Here is a 12319-nt window from a genome sequence, read left to right as displayed (position 1 = left end):
TTCTCTAGGCCCTTTTCCAGTTTTAGATTTTCCTCTTGAGAGATGGACACATAGCTCTGCTATATCATGAATTGGAAGTTTAGATATGTCTCATTTTCCCATCATGTTCAAAATATCTATCCATTCATCTCTAATGGCTTTTAATAGAAGGGCTTTCAGGGTTTCCTCATCTAAGTTACTCATTTTTGCTCTTTTCAGGTTGTATTGGAATCTTTCAAGTAAATCCTCCAAGTTTTCATCTTCTTTTTGCACCATTTTAAATACTTCATCCTTGTGATTGGTGGGCATACAATAGTCCAGGTATCTATCCAAAAATGTTTGTTTCATATCATTCCAAGTCCTAATGGATTGAGTGAGTAATCCCATGAACCATTTCAAAAGCAGCTCCTTTCAATGTTGAAGGAAACAATTTGAGTTTTTGAGAGTCTTCTAGATAATCATAAATTCGACACACGACCTCAAACTCAAATAGAAATGTTTCAGGATCCTCATTTCTTAACCCATGAAAGTTTGGGAGGACAGATGGTGAAATATTTTTCATTGTTGCTCGAGAATCCTCATCGACTATAGGAAATCCGAATGAGTTATCTCCATCCCTATTTCCCCCATTGTTACCTCTACCTCCTCCATTGTTTCCTCCTCCCCCTCCTCTACCTCTACCTCTACCAAATCCGTTGACTACCTCCTCTGTCATGATAGCTTCCTCAGAGATTTCAGAGTCCTCTAGTTCCTCTACTAATGGCGAACGAGGAGGAATTTCTCCCTCTTCTTCCTCAGGTGATTCTGCTTCTTCAATTACAATGTGTCTCCCTGTAGAAGGAAAGAAAGGATCTTTTCCTAATTCAGATTCGATGGATGGTGTGGAAGAGTCTCCTAATTCAACTACTGCCTCTTGAATTCCAGGAATCCTAGGGCTAGGAGTGTGGGTTGGAGATGATGGTGGTGTCTCTTGTCTATTCCTTGAAGTAGATGGAGTTGTGAAAATCAAACTCTTGGCTCTAGCTAAAAACCTTCCCCTAGAATCTCTTGCTCTATGCATGTCATTTTTATTCTTCTTCAAGTCAGGCTAATAATTCTCTTTCTGATCTTCCAGGTCACTCTAGGTGCAAGAAGAGAACATACTCAAGAAATTATTAAACCAATAAATTTCTCTTTTCTGATCCTCCAGATCACGCTAAGTGCAAGAGGATAGCATACTTTGAGAGGTTATCAATTTTCCTTGATTTTTTTTTTTTTTTTTTTTTTTTAAGAAATTGGCTACCTAGTTTCACTTCCCCGGCAGTGGCGCCAAAATGTTTGGTCAATTTAGTGTGTCCTAAATTGCTAATTAAAATGTCAATCTGGGATTCGTAAACTGACGAAGTGAGGTGTACTATATGTACAAGATAACCATTTTCTTAGTCTTTTGTCGTTTTTGAGTTTTTTTTTTTAGTTTGTTTTTGGGTTTATCTTCTATGGATTCCCTAGTGTGTGATGGAAAAATTGAAAGTTAAGTATGGATGGTAATGGTGATTTCTACAGTGATTTTCCAAACTTAAAAGTTTTCAAAAATAAAGTTCTAAACTGACTGTAATGAAATCAATTCTCAAAAGGAAGTAAATGTACCAAAACAGTGAACTAGTGACAATGGCCCAGTATCCTTACTGCTGTATGAAAAAGAAAGTAAAAACTGAACTTAAAGAAACTCAAAGACTGAAAGCAAAGCAAACTAAATCACACTACTTCAACCCCCGTTCTAACCCTTCACCTTTCGACTCACTCCGTCTATAGGAAGTAATCATAAACAAGCTGAGTAATATGATATCTAAATTGCAGGTAATTAAATTGCATAAAAGGAAACTAAGATTTAACTACTCATTCATATTTCAACTCTTGAAAATGACATAAGTAATCCAATCTCTAACTTGCAGGAAAGCAAACTAAATCATACTACAATAAGTAATATTCTGATTCCTTACTAATAGAGTCGCTTGATTATAGAAAGGAAATCATAAACAGATGAGTAATATGATGCCTAAGTAGCAGAAAAGTAAATAAGCAAAACGCAATTTGAAAAATGACAGTGCTAGAATTAAACTCAGGAAATGAAAATCAACAGAAAGGACAAGATGATCTCATGTCAGTAGTTATCAAAAATATGTAAATCTGCCCGGGCTACCTATAAAAACCTGTAAAAGAAGCACTGATCAGCTAACAGTTATAAAAGAAAACATAAAGAAAATATGGACAGCAATGAACATCAGAACAACGCAATATATATATATATATATATATACAAGCAATGATTTAAAAACAGTAAATGAAAGCAAGTAAGAAACTATACAAAGCTTTGGTGTACAGGGGCCCTCTGCAACCTCGGCCAATCAATCACTTAGTCACAAATCAGATTCAGGAATGCTGTCTTCTCATGTATTTAAAGTGCAGTAATAAAACAAGTGAAGCACAGTACAGTGGGTTGATAACAACAGTCAAAATTACATCTCAAAAACTAACTATCCAGTGTATATCAACGCGTTATTTATAAGTAAAGGTGCTACAACTAATCCCTATATTTTATGCTGCCAAGAGACACGTAAATCTCCTTGACCTGAGATCTAGCGTGATGGTCATCATGACAGTTGAATCCATGGAGTGGTGGCTGCTCGATTCAGTTCACGGGCTGCTCTACAAGTGTGCCAGTACCTCCGGAAACTAAGGATCGTGCCACACAAACCTTCACGTGGGCAAAACAGAGCCGTGCCACAACAAAACTCCTCATTTGGCCCTTCCTTTGACCATCGTTGACCACGACCATTTATGAGTGATTTGGTTGAACTGAGGGGACACACTCCATGTACACGTCACTTGCAGCTTACCCATGTGGCCGGTTTCTCCATTGGACACCTGTAGCATAGCTTTTAACAAAATGGTTGCGGAAACTTGGGCTGGCTACGGAAAGTGACAAGTTTCTGCAGCTGCTTGAACAAAAATCTAAATCAAACAACAATCATAAACATAGTTAGGAAACCATTTCATAAGCTCTTTTTAGACTAATATGCAACGATTTGACAGCTTGGTGGATGAAGTAAATGGAAAAAGAAGGCTGAAAGGGTATATAGGGAAGTGCAGGTTTGGGACTCAACAGTATGACCAAGGTAAATATTTTTCTTTAAAGGATTATACTGAAGTTGATTAGGTTGGCAGTATTGATGATAGGAAGAGTGCCAGTGGATCGACCTTCTTTCTGGGGAACTATATAGTGTCGTGGGTGAGAAAGAATCATAATTTGGTTTCCTTATCTACAACTGAAGTTGAGTACACAACCTCAACTACTTGTTGTACACAAATTCCATGGATGAAGCAGATATTAAAGGATATCAAAGTTGAACTTGATAATCTAATCCCCATTATGTTTGACAATACGAGTGCCATCAATATTTCCAAGAACCATGTTATGCATTCAAAAACAAAACATATACCAATTAAATATCATTTCTAAAGAGATCAAGTTTTTGATTGTGTTGTGATATTGGAATATGTGGCTACTAATGAACAAGTTGCAAATATTTTTAGAAATTCATTACCCAGGGATCCGTTCGAGTACCTCAGACACAAACTGGGAGTGGTCTCTCCCTCATCAAGATGACTCAAATTCTTTGAGAATTCACAACCACTATGTTCCTGGCACAATTTAATGAGTGAGTTGCGGGAGAGGAATGATGAAATGTTCATCTTTATATTTTGTTTGCATGTATGCATGAAGAGGCATGATCTGAAGGGGAGATATGTTAGTTTTGTATAACCTTTTCCATTTATGTCAAAGGGGGGGAGAAAACCAAACATTGATGTTTTGGGCATTGATGTAGTCTAGGAACTCAAGCGAAAGAGATCATGCGAGAACATTGATATATCTCGAGAATCCAATGTATCAAAAAGGGGAAAATATTATCCAACATTAAGTAGGGATAATACTTCATGGGTAAAGGAAACCCATGAAAGGAAATAGTGTGTAATTAAGCATGGTAAGTATCACATTCAAGGGGAGTGTTGAACATAGAGAAGAGTGAGCCTGATTGGTGTCAATGGGAGTGTTGTTGCATGTTGTTTCCATCAAGGATTTAGACATGTTTGTCAAAGTTTCCATTAATGCCAAAGGGAGAGATTATTGGACACAATGTTTTCATTAATTGGCTCCTATGACTGTTCTTGGAGATTAACGTTGTGCAATCATTGATGTCAAGAAAAACATCAAGTTAGTTGTTTAGGTCATTGATAGAGAACCATCATAGTAGTAAAATGATTGAAAAATCCTTAAAAACAACATGACTATGATTGTTGCTTGCATGGTTCATAGAATTGATTGTTATAGACAGTTTATGGGTAGAAGATCAAGTTAAATGCCTTCGTAGAATGCTTATATGGATAGATCACTGGAAGACCTTTCCAACAATATATCACACCTAGAAAATCTCCTTAGGTTGAAGAGATATTGCAGGTTGAATTCAAGTAGTCGGCCTTGGTTGAAGAAGTTTGGAGGTTTGGGCCGCTTGAGAAGGAAATGAGTGTGTGACAGAAAACATCAAACTTCGCACTAGTTCAGGGTCATTTGGTTGTTCGGTCCAGTCGAGTAGTTTGGAGTTGTAGGTGAAAAAGGGTGAAAAATTCTAGCTGATCGGGGGTTTAAGTGCTGAATATTTTTGAATTCAAGTTATTCAAGGGTGCAGATGCACAAGGGTCATGAACCCGAACTCATGAATAGAGTTTCGTATGATGGTGAATTTCCAATGTCAATCAAACATTTAGCTTCGAATGGTTCATTTCAATGGAAACACAAGAATAACACTCGAACTCAAATTTGATATTCATATAGGTTGATGGCATGGTATAAGGACATGGCTCGTGAGGTGGCACTAACTAGGCATGGATGATGATGTGGCATCTTGTGCAAGTGACAAATACCAGGTAGTTTTGGAGGATGGCCAAGTGTGATCCAGGCATATATTGGTGGCCACCTACCTATTTCACTTGGACCATCACCATTGTTTCTTTTTGTTTTTCAGTTTCCTTAATTGTAGCACAGTTTACTTTTTTTGGCAGTTTTTCGAGTCCTGAACTTCTAGAGCCATTTTGAGGCCCTAAACGACATTTTTTGGGAAAACAATAAGAAAACATGACTTTTATACTCATGTGTGCATTTGAAAGTTGTAGTCCTCGGACAGATCTTTGTAACAAGGTATTGTGCACATCAAACGAAGATTGTATGCCAAATTTATGACCCCAGGAAGTTGATGTACCAATTTACCCAAATGGGGCCCATACTTTTGGCGCTTCATCTCCTAGGGTTATGTTTTTGGATGTTTAGGGTTTTCCATTGTTTCTATATAATAAATAGGCCTTCGAGCCTCATTGTAACAAAATTCAGAGGCATGTAGCTGCCACATATCTTCTCAGAGATAAGCTACCATCGCCCGAGCTAGTTTATTTCCATTATGTATGTAAGCATATTTCATTTCTTTGATATTAATGAAATGAAGTTTTATTCCTATTGCATATTTATGTTTATTTTTATATCTATATTTTGTTGTGTTCTTGCATAAGTCTGGATCAGTGGTATCAGAGCGGTCTGCTCTTTCTCTATTTTTCTTTGCATGTCCCCACCAAGGTCAGGGTATAGGGATTTAGGGCTTGAATTGGTTGAACCTTTGCAAGACCAGCCTCGCAAACCCCGACGACCTCCTATGGTGGAAGAAAAGAAAGACGAGGGAGCAGGAGATCCCTTCAAATATTGCTCGAAGAACCCCTAGAGCGATAGAGGAACGCGATGATGGACAACTTTTCCTAGATCCTTCGACGAATGCCCACGGATGACACATCTTCATCCAACAACCACTTTGGAGGCACCACTCCCTTCAAGGTAAAGTCAAATTTGTTATTCCCATATTTGAATGCCAGATAGATGCATATGTCGTAGATAGATGGTTAAATATATTGTAAGGGTATTGTTTGGTTCATGATTTTTCCAGTAGGGAAAATATTACGTTTTCACTCCTCAAAGTTGCCCCCCATGTCAAGGACTGGTGGAAAACCTACTGTGAGTAGAAGGGCGAGAGGGAACCCTCACTTTTTTCAGCCACACCCACTTAGAACTATTTCTGAGACGCCATAAATGAGCAGTATTACCCTGTCGAGAGCTATAAAGATATTTACATAAAGTGGACCACACTATGAGAGGGAAGGGACCAAGACGTGTCAGAGTTCACAAATATTTTGCATACCCTTTGCATGAAGACGGGTATCAAGGATTCTGAGTGGAATCTGGTACTCAAGTACCGCAGTTTTCTACACAAATACATCAAAGATGAGATGGAGTTCCTACACATCTCACTTGGTGCCACCTACCAATACATTGTCAAGATCGAGCAGAAGTTAAAACAAAAGAAATACTTTGGATCTGTGAATATGAAGCAAGGGAAAGGCAGACCCAAACCACATAATAAAGGGCAAAGCCAAGGCGGGGTGACCTAGGAAAAACTGTCGAAGATGCAAGAAAAGAACAATGCCACGAAGACAAAGAAGGACACAGGGAAGTGGTGTGTGTTCCATAAGAGAACCACTCACAACACAAGTGAATGTCGAGCCAACCAGTCACTGGTGGCCGACCTGAAGGCTTCAGAATCAGATGCATGTTCTAACTCTAAGTCAGAACTCGACAAGGGGAATGACAAAGGGAAGAAAAGTATTGATGCGGAGCCCAATGCCACTGTTGCCACCACCAAGGTCTAGAATATTGAGCCCGAAGATTCAGAGGAGGGGGAGCATCTCTTCCACTCATAGATGTGGGTGAAGGGTTCATCGTTGAAATTCATTGTTGACAGCGGGAGCCAAAAGAACCTCATTTTAGTATAGGTCATGAAGCAATTGGGCCTACCAACCACACCACACTCGCAGCCATACTCCTCTAGGTGGCTTCACCAAGGACAAGATCTCCCTGTCAGCCAACAGTGTTGCCTTCCATACAACATCAAGCCCTTCATGGATGAGGTATTGTGTGATATTTCTCCCCTTGAATTTTGTAATGTATTATTAGGCCAACTATACTTGTGGAAACGTCATGCTATATATGAGTCGAGGCCTCACACTGTTATTATTTCTTTGGGTAATAAGTTATACAAGATACTAGAGGTAGCCCCAATTATCGCCATCTCTTTGATCTATACTAAGCAATGCAGTAAGATCATCTCCCAGACTAGGATTTTTTTTTTTTCTTTTTGATTCGCTCTCAAAATAAGGGGAATATAGTGGCCACATCCATGGCCCCTGAGAAGGGTTCCTCCACACAACAGAAGTAGGTGGATACGATAATGGAAGAATACAGGGACATCTTCTCCTGACCCATAAGGGTACCCTTGCACTGTCAGGTCAAACATTTGATCGATCGGATTCCCGGAGCACCTCTACCCAACGGGCCGATATATCGCTGCTCCATTCTAGAAAATGAGGGATCAAGCGGAAAATCTAGGAGTTTTTGCAAAAAGGGTACATTCGACCAATTTCCTCGCCTTGTGGGAGCTTGATTATACTTGTACAAAATAATGATGAGACTAGGAGGCTCTGCATTGATTATCGGGCACTAAACAAAATCATTGTCAGGGACAAGTATCCAATATCACAGATTGATGACCTTCTGGTCGAACTCAAGGGGGCCTATTATTTCAACAAAATCGATTTTAAGTCTAGCTATCACTAGGTTCCAATAGAGCCCACAGATGTATGAAAGAGCACTTTCAAATCCAAGGAAGGCCTTTTTGAATGGTTGGTTATGCCCTTCAGGTTGAAAAATTCCCTTGCTACTTTTATGAGGCTAATGGATGAGATTTTGCATCCCTTTACCAACTCATTGATGGTTGTTTATCTAGATGACATTCTCATCTTCAACAAGAGTTGGGAAGAACACTTGCAACACAATTGGAAAGTCCTTCAAACCCTTCGACAACACAAACTGTGTGCCAACTTGGAGAAATGCACCTTTGGCATGAGCTAAGTCCAATATCTAGGTTACATCATAGATGAGTGATCCAGGTGGATCTAGACACATGCAGAAGTCCTAGAGGACTCAGAAAGGGTCAAAATTCAAAGTGGCCAAATTGATCCCAAACCAGCGCCAGATTGAAGTGCTCATTGCCTTGATTTGAACAGTGCGAACAACACTCAAATCCAAGCTCGTATGAGGGAGAAAGAGCCAGTCAAAGTTGGGTTATGGGCCAAGTTTAAGTGTCCTACAATTTGACCAACCCTAGGGCATGAAACCTAGCTCCCGAAAGCGGGCGAATTTATTGGAACGCTAATTTTTCTAATATACCCTATATTAGACAAAAAAAAAACTCTATTGTTTAAAAAAATAAAATAAATAATAATAAATAAAAAAATTATGGGGTGAAGGGCCACCAACCTCGCCACCCCCCCAATGACCAACATACATTTAAAAAACCAAAATTTTATGGCTGACGGGCCATGACCCCCGCCGGTCCCCAACCCACATCCGTTATAAACAAAACATATTATATGGGGTGGGCGGGCCACCTCAGGTGGACCTGACCCACACCCCAACCACCCAATATATATATATATATAGATATGCATTGATTAAAGTGGAGTCAGTGGTGATTGAACCCGGATGGCCCCATGTGGCACCGTGCAACAACCAAACAATATGACAACCCACATACAGTTCCGCACGGTTATCACTCCAAAGCAAACCATTTAATACAACAAACAAAAACGTTATGCCATAACTGCACGCCATTTTGGAATGTTTGGGATTTGATCCCTCGACCTCCTCACCTCAAACACTTCGCTCTAACCAACGCAAAAATGTGGGCACACTTGGAAAAATCCACCGCCCGTTTGTATAAAAGTCGTTCAAGTCATTTTGCACGAGGAGAACGGAAGAGGTAAGGACCGAATGACGGATTTGAGAACGAAGGTGTGGAACGGAGAATGGAACCATGACGCAGTTCCATGAGGCAGAATGCAACATGGAAATCGAGGCAATTTTTTTTTATTAATTTTTGCAGGTGGAACCATGATCCTGGAGAAGAGTAGGCGAAACCATGATTGAGTCAATTTTCAGGAGGGCGAAATTTTTCCAGTGTCCAAATTGGACAAACTTTATGTCTATCCTACACCTCTCAGTGACACAAACCTGATGGCACAGACAGAATTTTGATCTGAGCAGCATATCTTCAAATGACCCAGAGGAGGGAATCTTTGAGGAATCTAGGGGTAATCTAAAAGATTCCTTAAGCCCCAGATTTTCACTTTGTCAGAATTCAGAAATTTGACAGTTGATTTTACACTATTTGATGCCATGAATCTGATGGTGCAATCATATTTTCCATTTGATAATTCCATTTTTCAGTCACTTTTCAAAGTGGAGTGCAAGTGTCAGCATTCAATGTGCGAGTAGTCATTTCCATGAGATTTGACGCCATGAGATTGATGGTGTAGCAAAATCCAACAGTTTATCATCCTCTTCTTCAGATAACTCCTTGATGTGAGGTATATGCAGGGTGATCATGTACTTCTTTGTCTCTTTTCTTAAGATGCATTGTGTTGTATATATCCCTGTTTGATGTTTGATGTGGGATCTTGTTTTGTTCTTGACGTGAGATGTACTTATTGTCATGTTTTGATTGAGAGCCCTTTATTGTCATGTTGACAGGATACTCATGTGTCGCCATGTATGTTCGATTTGAGATCCCTTTGATGCCATGTTGGTGGGATGCTCATTATTAACATACATGAAATTATGTCATGTTGATAGGAGTCATTTTTTGAATGAGAGTTCCTGCTACGGAACATCTCTTGGAGCCACTCCTCCGTGAGGGCATATTCCTTGTATGATAGAGAAAACACATTCATGTACATCATCACCCTTTCCAGCACTTAATGCAGTGGCCTACACCATCTTGACACCGAGGCCCGGAGACGTAGTCCTTCCTGGACGAAATCCGTTATCAACGTCTTGTGTTTTATGTCACTGATTCTTGTCATGTTCTCTCTTCTTTACATCATGCATATATGTTCCTTAAGAGTTTTAAATGCAATTCTTATGACATCACGAAAGCAAAAGATCTTGGTTAAATCTGGGAGTTAAGTCAACTTGGATCAAATTTGGTATTGGAGCGGTATTTGCATGGATGTGAATTGTGAGTGTGAACAATGGAACGTGCAGTGATGGAGGATGACAAAGTGATGTACGAGACCATGCTCAGAATTTCCCAAAAGGTGGAAATAATGTATGAAGCTCTACAAGAAGAGACAAAGGAAAAGCAACGAGTGCAGCTTCAGTTGCGAGCCACGGAAGAGGCCCTAGAAGAACTGAAGCACAACAACTAGAATATTCAAATAGAGAATGTTGAATTGAAGATGCTTCTACATGAAGAGAAAGAGGAGAAACCGAGTTTGCTACAACAACTACAAGCTAAGGATGAGGCCTTGGAAAAGATGCAGCATGACCCATGTGAGGTAAAAAGTAATTCTCCGAATTCATGTAGGTTTCCTGATGATGATTTTGCTGTTTTTGAAAATCATACCATAGGAATTGGCTCCAAATTGTTGAAGAAAATGGGGTATGAAGGAAAAGGCTTGGGCATTAATGGCCAAGGCATTGTCAACTCCATCAAAGTAGAGGAATTACCCCGTCAGGCAAGACTTGGGTATGTCAGAAAGGAAGTTGGGGAATGCACCACGGCAGCAAGCGAACCACCAACAATAGATGATGAGAAGCCTTCATCAGTTCTTTCCAACTCAATAGTGGAGGTATAAGATAATGATTCCCCTTTAGTTTCATCTTCACATAGTACGATTTTTGTTGGAAATGTGGAGATACCAATAATAGGGACAAACATGAGGCTCCTTACCAGGATGAGGTACAAGGAAGGAAAAGAACTTGGTGTTAATAACCAAAGCATAACTCAACCATTGGAGGTTGTGCAGAGACCTCGATTTACAGGCTTGGGATACACCAAAGGAGAATGCTCGAAGGTTCCAGATTCCTCTGAGACGTCGTCAAAATTTCTGAGGAAAGAGAATTATGGGAACACGTCTCCATCATCCCATGGTAGTGTCCATTGCAGGGAAAGTGCTGAGGCAAGCTCTTATTGCCATAATTACACCAGAGGCAGCAAGGAAAGGTATAACCAGTCTCGATATTCGAATGTTCATTTCAATTATAATCATGTTGTTAATGAAGGACATAAATCAAGGCATCAAAAAACATGTACTTTTTGTGATTACATAACCATACATTTGTCGACTGTTGGAAAAGAATCGCAACACACAAAAGGAGGAGGCGTGAAATACCCTCTCAACAGCAGGTAAAGAAACCTGTTAAGCAGATCTGGAGGAAGAATACGTATTGCAGTCATTGCAATAGAAGTGGCCATCAAAGAGCCACTTGTTGGAGGCTCCATCCAGAGTAGCGCCTTAAAGACAAAGTGTCGGTGCATGAACCAAATGAAACGGTTGTTCGACCAACAAATGTGCCACAAGGAAACGACCCATTCACATTGATAAGTGAGAAATGGTTCTTCTAGGCGTGATAGAATGTCATGGTCTTATTTTTTTCCAATCATGTGTTGCATTTTAAAATGTAAAAGTGATGATGTGTTTTCCATCACTTGTTAAGCAACAATGATGTCTGGTCTTATTTTGTGTTGCATTTTACACTCTGAAAGTGATGTTGTGTTTCCATCACTTGTCAAAACAAAAATAGTGTTTGGCCTTATTTTTGTAAATCATGTGTTGCAGTGATGATGTGTTTTCCATCACTTGTTGAAGCAATAATGATATGTTGGCCTTGTTTTCGTAGTTGGGGTATTGTTTCCATTTTGATGTAAACTTGACCAACGAGTATGTGTTATAAAATTGTGGCAAGTATGGCATGCTTGGGTCATTAGTTGTTCATGTTAATCAATCATGTAATTTTCATAATGGTACTATAGGTTTTCATAGGTGGCAAGCGTTGGCTCATTGCTTATGGCTCCGAAGGAAAAAGGTAAAGGAGAAGGAAGGGTGACTTATCAGACACTTGTAAGTGTAGATAGGGTACAGAGAAGTTGCAGATTATTTTTCATGCTTTTGGAGGACCAAAAGCTCCTCAGTGGGGAGGATTGATCCAGGTGGCTCCAGACACATGCAGAAGTCCCAGAGGACTCAGAAAAGGTCAAAATTCAAAGTGGCCAAATTGTTCCCAAACCAAGACCAAATCGAAGTCCTCGTTGCCTTGATTCCGACGGTGTGAATGGCACTCAAATATGAGCTCGTATGAGGGAGAAAG

The sequence above is a fragment of the Pinus tabuliformis genome, chromosome 7, assembly GCF_031772625.1.
Source record: "Pinus tabuliformis cultivar Carrire ecotype Pingquan chromosome 7, CPIR1, whole genome shotgun sequence".
NCBI lineage: Eukaryota > Viridiplantae > Streptophyta > Pinopsida > Pinales > Pinaceae > Pinus > Pinus tabuliformis.
This window is presented reverse-complemented; position numbering follows the sequence as displayed.